At 41.6% G+C, this 13,268-nt stretch overlaps 1 protein-coding gene across 5 annotated transcripts in view; it reads right to left on the minus strand.

Annotated features, from left to right (window-relative positions):
• Positions 1 to 13,268, minus strand: part of LOC118370148 (intersectin-1) — a 72,201-nt gene that overhangs the window by 54,063 nt on the left and 4,870 nt on the right. For 4 of the 5 annotated variants that reach the window (XM_052499067.1, XM_052499066.1, XM_052499065.1 and 1 more), the window contains exon 2: positions 307 to 502. The exons of the other annotated variant lie outside the window; for it this stretch is intronic. The gene's annotated coding sequence lies outside the window, so the exon portion shown is untranslated. The remainder of the gene's footprint in view (positions 1 to 306; positions 503 to 13,268) is intronic. 5 annotated transcript variants of the gene reach the window in all.

Consider the following 13,268-nt stretch of genomic DNA (forward strand, 5'->3'; position numbering starts at 1 on the left):
GAAGGGGAGAATGTTTCTTAAATCAACCGGATTTGAAGCCTATTCCGCAGAAGAAAAGGCCAGGCCAAAATACTGTATTTTTGAAGGACATCAAATGGAGTTGGATTTGGTATTTTATTTAACAGATTAAATAAAATTACATAAAAAAGGAGGCTTACGATTTTGGAAGACCAATCACTACATACACTCATGTTACATACACCCCTGTTCCACCCTTCAAGGGCAGATATTAATGCAGTAACACTAACTAGTGTTAGCACATACAGCCGGGAAGAACTATTGGATATCAGTGTGACGTCAACTTACCAACACTACGACCAGGAATACAACTTTCCCGAAGCGGATCCTTTGTCCGAACCACCCAGGGCATCTGAACTGATTCCAGAGGATGACCCAAAACAAGGTCGCTGCAGAAGAGGTAGACGGAGCGGCCTTCAGGTCAGACTTCGGAGGTGCGCACACCACCCACCGCTTCAGAGTTTATTACTCGCTAACGTCCAGTCTAGACACCAAGGTAGACGAAATTAGGGCAAGGTTTGCTTTCCAGAGAGACTTTAGGGATTGTAACATACTCTGTTTCACGGAAACATAGAACTCCCGGGATATGTCGGTACAGCCACCGGGATCCTTTGTGCGTCGTGCCTACAGAAATAAACATCTCTCCAGGAAGAAGAAGGGCGGGAGTGTGTTTCATGATGAACGACTCATGGTGTAATTGTAACAACATACAGGAACTCAAGTCCTTTTGTTCACCTGACCTAGAATTCCTCACAATTAAATGCAGACCGTATTATCTCCCCAGAGAATTCTCGTCGGTTATTGTCACAGCCGTGTATATCCCCCTCCAAAAGAACTTCATTGGACTTTATGCAAACTGGAAACCATATATCCTGAGGCTGCATTTATTGTAGATGGGGATTTTAACCTCTTACTCCTACCCGACACGCAGGCGTCCCATCTAGACATCTGGAAATGCAAATGCGCTACGCTAAATGCTAATAGCACTCGTTAAAACTCAAACGTTCATTAAAATACACATGCAGGGTACTGAATTAAAGCTACACTCGTGAATCCAGCCAACAAGTCAGATTTCTAAAATGCTTTTCGGCGAAAGCATGAGAAGCTATTATCTGATAACATGTAACACCCCAAAAGACCCGCAGGGGACGTAAACAAAATAATTAGCATAGTCGGCGCTTCACAAAACGCACAAATAAAATATAAAACATTCATTACCTTTGACAATCTTCTTTGTTGGCACTCCTAGATGTCCCATAAACATCACTATTGGGTCTTTTTTTCGTTTAAATCGGTCCATATATAGCCTAGATATCGATCTATGAAGACTGTGTGATCAAGGAAAAAAACATTGTTTTTTAATGCAACGTCATTTTTTTAAATTAAAAAAGTCGACGATAAACTTTCACAAAACACTTCGAAATACTTTTGTAATGCAACTTTAGGTATTAGTAAATGTTAATAATCTACATCTGGAAATAATGTCCGGGTAAATCTCAACCAAAATATCCGGTCTGAGACCGGAAGAAATGCGCTGCCTTGTGTCCGTTTGACCAAGAAACAAATCGTAGGCAAATGACAAGACTGTTGACATCGTGTGGAAGCTGTAGGTATTGCAACCTCGGCCCCATTTAATGTGGTTCCCATTCAACAACACGGTCAAGTGGCGCATGGATATATTTTCCCATTTTCAGTGATCAGATTTTCCTGCGCTCTTCGATGAAACGCACGTTCTGTTATAGTCACAGCCGTGATTTAACCAGTTTTATAAACGTCTGAGTGTTTTCTATCCACACATACTAATCATATGCATATACTATATTCCTGGCATGAGTAGCAGGGCGCTGAAATGTTGCACGATTTTTAACAGAATGTTTGAAAAAGTAGGGGGTAGGAGTAACAGGTTAACAAAGTAAATTTGAGAACAAGGCTACCTAAATTGTATCAGCATATTTATTGTAGTACTTGCCCTGGCAGAACTCTGGATCACTGCAACTCTATCTTCCGTGATGCAAACATCACCCCTGCCCTCCCTTTGGCAAATCTGACCACAAATCCATTTTGCTCCTCCCTTCCTATAGGCAGAAACTAAAACAGGATGTACCCGTGACAAGGTCTATTTACCGCTGGTCTGACCAATCGGAATCCACACTTCAAGATTGTTTTGATCACCCGGACATGTTCCGGGTAGCCTCAGAATAATATTGATTTATGCACTGATTCGGTGAGTGAGTTTATAAGTAATAGGAGATGCATAGGAGATGTTGTACCTACTGTTGTACCTACTGTGACTATTAATTCCTACCCTAACCAGAAACTGTGGATAGATGGCGGCATTCGCGCAAAACTGAGAGCGAACCACCGCATTTAACCATGGAAAGTTGACTGGGAATATGGCCGTATACAACCAGTGTAGTTATTCCCGCAGCAAGGTAATAAAACAAGGGAAATGTAAGTATAGAGACAAAGTGAAGTTGCAATTCAAAGGCTCAGACACGAGATGTACGTGGCAGGGTCTACAGACAATTACAGACTACAAAAGAAAAACCAGCCACGTCACGGACACCTACATCGACCCCACCTGGACAAGAGGAATACCTATATGTTCATTGACTACAGGTCAGCATTCAACACCATAGTACCCTCCAAGCTCATCAATAAGCTTGAGGTCCTGGGTCTTAAACTCGCCCTGTGCAATTGGGTCCTGGACTTCCTGATGGGCCGCCCCAGGTGGTGAAGGTAGGAAACAACATTTCCACTTCACTGATCCTCAACACTGGGGCCCCACACGGGTGCATGCTCAGCCCCCTCCTGTACTTCCTGTTCACCCATGACTACATGATCATGCATGCCTCCAACTCAATCATCAAGTTTGCAGATGACACAACAGTAGTAGGCTTGATTACCAACAAAGACAAGACAGCCTATAGGGAGGAGGTGGGGGCCCTGGGAGTGTGGTGCCAGGAAACACCTCTCACTCAACATCAACAAAACAAAGGAGATGATTGTGGACTTCAGGAAACAGCAAATTACCTTCAGAAGTCACATAATTAGTTAAATAAAGTCCACCTGTGTGCAATCGAAGTGTCACATGATCTGTCATATGATCTCAGTAATATATATATATATCATATACACATACAGCTATAAAAAAATAAAGGGAACACTTAAACAACACAATGTAACTCCAAGTCAATCACACTTCTGTGAAATCAAACTGTCCACTTAGGAAGCAACACTGATTGACAGTAATTTTGTGCAAATGGAATAGACATCAGGTGGGAATTATAGGCAATTAGCAAGACACCCCCAATAAAGGAGTGGTTCTGCAGGTGGTGACCACAGACCACTTCTCAGTTCCTACGCTTCCTTGTTGATGTTTTGGTCACTTTCGAATGCTGTCGGTGCTTTCACTCTAGTGGTAGCATGAGACGGAGTCTACAACCCACACAAGTGGCTCAGGTAGTGCAGCTCATCCAGGATGGAACATCAATGCGAGCTGTGGCAAGAAGGTTTGCTGTGTCTGTCAGTGTAGTGTCCAGAGCATGGAGGCGCTATCAGGAGACGTGGAGGAGGCCGCAGGAGGGCAACAACCCAGCAGCAGGACCGCTACTTCCGCCTTTGTGCAAGGAGGAGCAGGAGGAGCACTGCCAGAGCCCTGCAAAATGACCTCCAGCAGGCCACAAATGTGCATGTGTCTGCTCAAACGGTCAGAAACAGACTCCATGAGGGTGGTATGAGAGCCCGACGTCCACAGGTGGGGGTTGAGCTTATACAGCCCAACACCGTGCAAGACGTTTGGCATTTGCCAGAGAACACCAAGATTGGAAAATTCACCACTGGCGCCCTGTGCTCTTCACAGATGAAAGCAGGTTCACACAGAGCATGTGACAGACGTGACAGAGTCTGGAGACGCTGTGGAAAACGTTCTGCTGCCTGCAACATCCTCCAGCATGACCGGTTTGGCGGTGGGTCAGTCATGGTGTGGGGTGGCATTTCTTTGGGGTGCCGCACAGCCCTCCATGTGCTCGCCAGAGGTATCCTGACTGCCGTTAGGTACCGAGATGAGATCCTCAGACCCCTTGTGAGACCATATGCTGGTGCGGTTGGCCCTGGGTTCCTCCTAATGCAAGACAATGCTAGACCTCATGTGGCTGGAGTGTGTCAGCAGTTCCTGCAAGAGGAAGGAATTAATGCTATGGACTGGACTGGCCCGCCCGTTCCCCAGACCTGAATCCAATTGAGCACATCTGGGACATCATGTCTCGCTCCATCCACCAACGCCACGTTGCACCAGACTGTCCAGGAGTTGGCGGATGCTTTAGTCCAGGTCAGGGAGGAGATCCCTCAGGAGACACAAGCGTTGTAGGGAGGTCATACAGGCACGTGGAGGCCACACACACTACTGAGTCTCATTTTGAATCATTTTAAGGATATTACATCAAAGTTGGATCAGCCTGTAGTGTGGTTTTCCACTTTAATTTTAAGGTGTGACTCTAAATCCAGACCTCCATGGGTTGATCAATTTGATTTCCATTGATAATTTTTGTGTGATTTTGTTGTCAGCACATTCAACTATGTAAAGAAAAAAAGTATTTAATGAGAATATTTCATTCATTCAGATCTAGGACGTGTTATTTTAGTGTCCCCTTTATTTTTTTGAGCAGTATATATATATATCCCACAGGGCACCATTAAATCCATTGTTAAATTTTTTTGTTTAAATATGGCACCACAACAAACCTGCCAAGAGAGGGCCACCCATCAAAACTCAGGGAACAGGCAAGGAGGGCATTAATCAGAGGCAAAAAAGAGACCAAAGATAACCCTGAAAGAGCTGCAAAGCTCCACAGCAGAGACTGCAATATCTGTCCATAGGACAACTTTAAGCCGTACACTCCACAGAGCTGGGATTTACAGAAGAGTGAGATGAGACTAAAATTGAGCTTTTCAGGCCACCAAGAAAAAATAACTATGTCTTGCGCAAACCCAAAACCTCTCATCACCCCGAGAACACCATCCACAGTGAAGCAGGGTGGGGAAAGCATCATACTGTGGGGATGTTTTTAAATCGGCATGGAATGTGAAACTGGTCAGAATTGAAGGAATGATGATGGGCGCTAAATACAGGGAAATTCTTGAGGAAAACTTGTTTCAGTCTTCCATAGATTTGAGACTGGGACGGAGGTTCACCTTCCAGCAGGACAATGACCCTAAGCATACTGCTAAAGCAAAACTCGAGTGGTTTAAGGGGAAACATTTAAATGTCTTGGAATGGCCTATTCAAAGCCCAGGACTCAATCCAATTGAGAATCTGATGTATGACATAAAGATTGCTGTACACCAGCGGAACCCATCCAACTTGAAGGAGCTGGAGCAGTTTTGCCTTGAAGGATGGGCAGTGGCTAGATGTGCCAAGCTTATAGAGACATACCCCAAGAGACCTGCAGCTGTAATTGCTGCAAAAGGTGGCTCTACAAAGTATTGACTTTGGGGGAGGGGAATAGTTATGCACACTGAAGTTCAGGTTTGTATTATTTCATGTTTGTTTCACAATAAAAAAAACATTTTGCATCCTCAAAGTGCTAGGCATGTTGTGTAAATCAAATGATACAACCCCCCTAAAAATATATATATTTTAATTCCAGGTTGTAAGCCACTGTACATACTGTATTTTATACCATCTATTGCATCTTGCCTATGCCGCTCCGTCATTGTTCATGAATATATTTATATGTATATATTATTCCTTGACTTAGATTTGTGTGTATTAGGTAGCTGTTGTCGAATTGTTAGATTACCTGTTAGACATTGCGGCACTGTCGGAATTAGAAGCACAAGCATTTCGCTACACTCACAATAACATCTGCTAACCATGTGTATGTGACCAATAAAATTTGATTTGATGGAAGAAGTGGTGAGTCATTATTTTGGTCATGACTGAGTCCTACTTCTCCTCAGAGTCTAAGGCTCAGACACCAACTTCCTCTCTCCTCTCCAGTGTTCTCCTCGCTCAGTAGTTTTATGGCCTGCAGTATAAAACTTCTCTCCCTCAGCCCCACTGTGGGACTCGAAGTGTCCCGCTATTTCATGCACCACTTCCCTCTTTTTAAGAGGCCCAACACAGGAAGTGGGCATTGTTTGGCCCTGTATACTGCAGTAGTGTTGTCACGATACCCACATTTTTACAAACGATACGATACCAGGCCTAGTATCGCGATTACCACGGTGGGGGAAATAATTCTGTCGCCAAGCATCCCGTTTGCCTTGTCCTGGACGCACACTTGTTCACGTTTTCTAACAGTTCTCCAAAAATCTGTCACTGAAATGTGAACACATTGAATTTCACTTGACTGTTCAGTGTCCAATGGAATTCTGCCTAGAATGGCTGATTTGCACATATTTGCAAAGGCCTACCTGTGATTTGGCTGGAGGAAAGGGAGGAAGGAATATACGTGCATAATGATCTGCATTATCATTGTGCCAATAAAGGGAAAAACACTGCATAAAACTCTCTTTAGTTAACACACAAACTCTCCCTCCCATCCTCACTCTGTCTCCCTTACACACACACACACCTCTCCCACAAACACCAAACTATTTATTAAGGAGCACCAGAAAGAAACAGGATTTTTATTTTAGGCCTATATGAATGCTACCATTGAAGCACATCTCATGAGTTGCAGACACTTTTCCTTTCTTGCTGTGCCAATCACATTTGCATAAACCTACTGTCAAGTTACCAGCTTGTTAGCGATCAAGGTAACATGACTGAACAACCAATAATTAGTGACTCGGGATTAGTTTAAAATGGCCCGCTTGTGAAATTATATAAAAAGTGTGTGAATCACAATACGGGAAGAAAAGGTATCGGTAATATGGGTCCATTTATTTTGGACCATTTAGGCTACAGATGCCGTTTTCTTTACTGTAAAGATTCAAGCTTGCCTGTCACGAAGCAGGTGCTCCATTTTCCATCTCTGCCACTCAGAGGCTACATGACAGAACTTGCAAAGTCTACTCAGACTGGTCTGTGCTCTTGGTTATATCAGATGAAATTATACAACGTATCAACATAGCTCGCTTTACGCACTGCTCCAATTTAACAAAATGTACAAATCTAATAACAGAAGACTCATCAGGATCTGCATCTCTGCTCGACATCAAGGCTAAATTCGATTTAAAAAAGAAAACTGACAGCGGGGCGGAGAAAAGCAGGTGATTGAGGGTTGCTAGGGGACACTGCTGGCTGATTACAGCTGTCACGTGATCATAGCAGGAAAGTGATGTGGATATTACTGGACCTGTGCACACAAAAGACTAGTGGCTTTAAACTTAGCTGAATTTATGAACTAAACTGACTTTATAAACATTTTAAAAAGACGCTTTAGATTCATAGAGCTGAAACAGTTGGTGGTGTATCAAACGGAACAGTGCCAAGGCATTCTAAAATGTTGGCATCATGTTTTGGTACTGTGATATTACCGTGCAACACCACGGCAGTGTCACTCACAGCTCAGGGGGCAGGACAGGACAACAGTGCAGAACAACATTCTGCCTGCTCATAGGACAACATGGATTGTCTCAGTTACACTGCCTCTGCACATTTCCACTGCTCAAACTAATATAGAGGCCAAAGGGAAAGAACAGTGAGTGTGAAAATAGTGTCCTCTACCCGTCTTGTTTGTAAATTGTCAATGCTCCCTGACTGTCTAGCTTTCATTTAGATTATTTTTTTGTGAGCTGGACCCAGTCAAGAAACTGTATGAATGTAGATCCACTATCATTTCAACAGTTTCTATTAGGTCGAGTCATTTTGTGTTGTTCTTGCTGCAGTTTGACGCGACTGTGTTAGCCGTAGTTGGCTAGCTAGCAAGCAAGGGATAAGAGTGTTGCCAGCCAGCATGGAAACGGAACATTTAGAACAAAACGACTGGGCTGTGTCCATAGATATAGAACAAAAATACTTCACGATTGTGTCTGGCAACATAACTGATGGCTTGGCTAGAAACAGATGTGTTGGGACTAGGCCTATATTTTCATTGATGGATGAAATAGTAGCATATGAACACATTTATCAAAAATAACGTTTTTATTTCATTTGTAACCCATTGTAGAAAAGCCATTGTACACTGAGGGTTGTGCAAAACTACCCTTTTAGCACGGCTGTGCTGCAGTCATAGGTACGAGGTGGAGCAGAGCACTGTAGATCAGCACATCCCTGCTAAAAAAGTAGTTTTGCACAACCTTGTGTGTACAATTGCTTTATTCAATGTATTTTTACCCATCTACCAATAGGTCCCCTTTGTGAGTTATTGGAAAACCTCCTTGGTCTTTGTGGAACTTACAGATAATTGTATGTGTAGGGTACAGAAATGAGGTAAACAGTATTATTGCAGAGTGAGTCCATGCAACTTATGAAACTTGTTGAGCGAAGTTTTACTCCTGAACTTATTTAGGATTGCCATGAATAAAAGGGGTTGAATACTTATTGACTTGAGACATTTCAGCTTTTCCTTTTTAATTCATTTGTAAAAATCTCAATAAACATCATTCCACTGACATTGTGTGTAGTAGGCCAGTGACCCAAAAATTTGGCAGCACAACAAAATGTGGAAAAAGTCAGGGGGTGTGAATACTTCCTGAAGGCACTGTATGTATGCATAAATGATTAGTAACTAATGCTTTAGGGTGACATGGGGCCAAGGCCCTCTCATTGAGCCCGCCATAGCAGATGTGTGTCCACTAAGCCCTGAGTACACTAAGTCAGGCTTATGGCTGTTTTCTCTGTGTCTGAGCTGACCATGTTAACTCCAGGGGAGGTTGAATATATCCCTGATACACAACAACCAACCAGACAAAGCAATAATAAATCCTGGGCATTACTCTTTGGGCTAATTCTTCCATCGTCATTAAGTGGATGAGGGAATTACGATGATGAACAAAATGTGTGTGGAACTGGAACTCGATGTGTTTTTGTTCTCTCTCCGTCTTAATTGGGGCATGGGGTGATGGGACAGTGTGAGGGGTAATAATAGCCCCCCACTTCATCCTCAATAGCAACGCCTAGACACCCACTCCGGTGTGGAAGTCCTGTGCCACTACCGTTATGATATTCCTGTATTGTTGACGTCCAAAGCAGTGACACACTGGAGGACAAAAGTGGCTATGACAAGTTGAGGGACTGTCATCCTAGTAGGGCTAGGGCCTAAAAATGGTCAAAGACTCCAGCCACCCAAAGCAGAGACTGTTCTATCTGCTACCGCACGGCAAGCGGTACCGGAGCGCCAAGCCTTGGAACAAAGCTTCTACCCCAAAAGACATAAGTTAATCAAATGGCTAACTGGACTATTTGCAGTGGCAACCTTATTTTATTCTCATCTATTATAGGTTTTTGCACTGACTCTCTTGCACAGGATCCATGTACACTCACTGGACTGACCACATTCCCACATATACTACACTGGACACAAACACGCATATTGACTCCACACACATACAGTGGCAAGAAAAAGTATGTGAACCCTTTAGAAAAATCTGTATTTCTGCATAAATTTGTTATAAAATTTGATCTGATCTTCATCTAGGTCGGAACAATAGACAAACACAGTCTGCTTAAACTAATAACGCACAAACAATTATACATTTTCATGTCTTCATTGAACATGCAGTGTAAACATATAGGGTGGGAAAAGTACGTGAACCCTTGGATTTAATAACTGGTTGACCCTCCTTTGGCAGCAATAACCTCAAACAAATGTTTTCTGTAATTGCGGATCAGACCTGCAAAATAGTCAGGAGGAATTTTGGACCATTCATCTTTACCAAACTGCTTCAGTTCAGCAACATTCTTGGGATGTCTGGTGTGAACTGCTCTCTTGAGGTCATGCCACAGCATCTCAAATGGGGTTGAGGTCAGGACTGACTGGGCCATTCCAGAAGGGGTATTTTCTTCTGTTGACTTCTGTGTTTTAGGTCGTTGTCCTATTTTATCACTCAACTTCTGTTGAGCTTCAATTGGCGGACAGATAGCCTTATATTCTCCTGCAAAATGTCTTCATAAACTTGGGAATTAATTTTGCCACCAATGATAAGCTGTCCAGGCCCTGAGGCAGCAAAGCAGCCTAAACCATGATGCTCCCTCGACCATACTTTACAGCTGGGATGGTTTTGATGTTGGGGTGCTGTCTTTTTTTCTCTCCACACATAGTATTGTGTGTTCCTTCCAAACAACTCAACTGTAGTTTCATCTGTCCATATAATATTTTGCCAGTAGGCTGTGGAACATCAATGTACACTTTTGCAAACTTCAGACGTGCAGAAATGTTTTTTTTTTGGACAGCAGTGGCTTCCCATGAACACCATTCTTGTTTTACCTATCGTAGATTCGTCATGTTAGCATGTTCCAGAGATTTCTGTAAGTCTTTAGCTGACACTCTAGGATTCTTCTTAACCTCACTGAGCATTCTGCACTGTGCTCTTGCAGTCATCTTTGCAGGACGGCCACTCCTAGGGAGAGTAGCAACAGTGCTGAACTTTCTCCATTTATAGACAATTTGTCTTACAAGGCTTTTAGAGATACTTTTGTAAACATTTCAAGCTTTATGCAAGTCAACAATTCTTAAACGTAGGTCTTCTGAGATCCCTTTAGTTCGAGGCATGATTCACATCAGGCAATGCTTCTTGTGAATAGCAAACTCAAATTTTGTGGGTGTTTTTTTTATCGGGCAAGGCAGCTCAAACCAACATCTCCAATCTTGTCTCATTGATTGGACTCCAGGTCAGCTGACTCCTGACACCAATTAGCTTTGGAGAAGTCATTAGCCTAGGGGTTCACATACTTTTTCCAACCTACACTATGCATTTTTAAATTATGTATTCAATATAGACAAGAAAAATACAATAATTTGTGCGTTATTAGATTAAGCACACTATGTCTATTGTTGTAACTTAGATGAAGATCAGATCAAATTTGATGACCATAGCACCAAGGTTCACATACTTTTTCTTGTCATTCGCTGCTGCTACTCACTGTTTATTTTCTATGCATGGTCACTTTACCTCTACCTACATGTACATTTTACGTCAATTACCCCGTACCCCTGCACATTGACTCGGTACCAGTACCCCTTTTATATAGCCTCGTGATTATTATTTGAACTGTTTTACCATTTTTCCTTCAGTTTATTTAGGACATGTTTCAAACTTTTTCTTTACTCTGCATTGTTGGTTAAGGGCTTGTAAGTAAGCATTTCACTCTAAGGTCTACACTTGTTGTATTCGGTGCATGTGACAAAATCTGATTTGATATGGCCTAAATGTTAGTGCCGAGACCCTACCAGTAACGTGATCCTCATTAGTATCATGGCAAGGAAACAAAACAAACTGGATTTACGTTATTTAGAAAAACAGCCCTAATGTTGGAAGGAAACCAACCGTATGTTGTCATTCAGAGCCACGTTTAGTTGTTTTCCAAGCTACAGCACACAATATTTTACATACAGCAGGTTTTTAAATGACCAAATAGGTGGCCTGCTTCGTGTTTTCAGTTTTGCCATGGAAAAAACATTGCGAGTCACAACCCTACTAGTTAAGGTGAACAGCATCAAGTGGGGCTGACTAATGGCACAGGAGTATTTTTTTCTGGATCAAAACGGGCCTTAGGTGGTGGGCGTGGCAGGGGACGTGGCAATGCCAAATCGTAGTGATGAAGAGAGTTTAAAACACCTTTTATTGAACTGCTACAGAACTTAAGAAATATGGTAAATGATGTATGCATAAATTGCAAGACAGTCTCACTGTGTTTTTGATACAAATTCACATGGATGACAATACTAAAGATACATGGTGGACAATATTATGCATTGGGAACAATAAGATTTGGAAGACAAAATGTATGACTTTTTGTCCACTTAAACATTTTTGTTTTAAATGAATCAAACGGGATATTTTTAATATATTTGAATGCTGGACTCCAAAAAACTAGTTGACCTACAAAAACTTCCATGGACACTATTAAATATATAAATCATGTAGCATAATAATGAACCCATTTATTTATGTGAAAACACATTTGTAATCACATCTATTATTTATAAAATAGGAAAAAAAATACTTTCATAAAGATTTTTTTACACGCAAAAAAAGTTATGAGCGCTGTCGGCACGGTTGAAATTGAGAAAACGATAGAGGCCCCCCATCTTTTCTTTAGCAATTTTAGCATTTAAGACAATTTCTTGCAGTTCAATCAATTTTTCCATGGAGCCAGGATACAATTTTGCAGTTTTAACATACATTTTCCTGCAATTATACACATTTAGCCATGCACCTGAGAGAAAATGTTGCAGTTTTTAAAGATAATCTCCTGCAATTGTATGCATTATGCCATGGCTAATGCTGCGTTCTTGTGCTCAAACTTAACCGGGACCTCCTACTCCTCTTTCTATTCTGGTTAGAACCAGTTTGCACTGTTCTGTGAAGGGAGTAGAACACAGCATTGTACGCAATATTCCGTTTTTTGGCAATTTCTCACATGGAATAGCCTTCATTTCTCAGAACAAGAATAGACTGACGAGTTTCAGAAGAAAGTTATTTGTTTCTGGCCATTTTGAGCCTGTAATCGAACCCACAAATGCTGATGCTCCAGACACTCAACTAGTGTCTGATTTTTCCTGCACTCAAACTTTTTTTTAACAGACTTAAACATCCAAGGGATACATCAGAAGAATCCCTGCACAGGTGGGGTGGTTATTTAAGTAATCAAGTGACTTATATAGGTGTCCTTGAGGTGCTCAGTAGAATACTAAGTGGCAAAAAAAGCATTGTGAGAAAAAGCAATAAAAACTAGAGCTCGACCGATTATGATTTTTCAACGCCGATACCGATTATTGGAGGACACAAAAAAATATAACCTATTTTAAATCGGACAATTTTTCTTTCTTTCTTTCTAATAATGCCAATTACAACAATTCTGAATGAACACTTATTTTAACTTAATATAATACATCAACAATATCAATTTAGCCTCAAATAAATAATGAAACATGTTCAAATTGGTTTAAATAATGCAAAAACAAAGTGTTGGAGAAGAAAGTAAAAGTGCAATGTGTGCCATGTAAACAAGCTAACGTTTAAGTTCCTTGCTCAGAACATGAGAACATATGAAAGCTGGTGGTTCCTTTTAACATGAGTCTTCAATATTCCCAGGTTTTAGGTTGTAGTTATTATAGGAATTATAGGAATTATATATT

This window comes from Oncorhynchus keta, chromosome 37, assembly GCF_023373465.1.
Source record: "Oncorhynchus keta strain PuntledgeMale-10-30-2019 chromosome 37, Oket_V2, whole genome shotgun sequence".
NCBI lineage: Eukaryota > Metazoa > Chordata > Actinopteri > Salmoniformes > Salmonidae > Oncorhynchus > Oncorhynchus keta.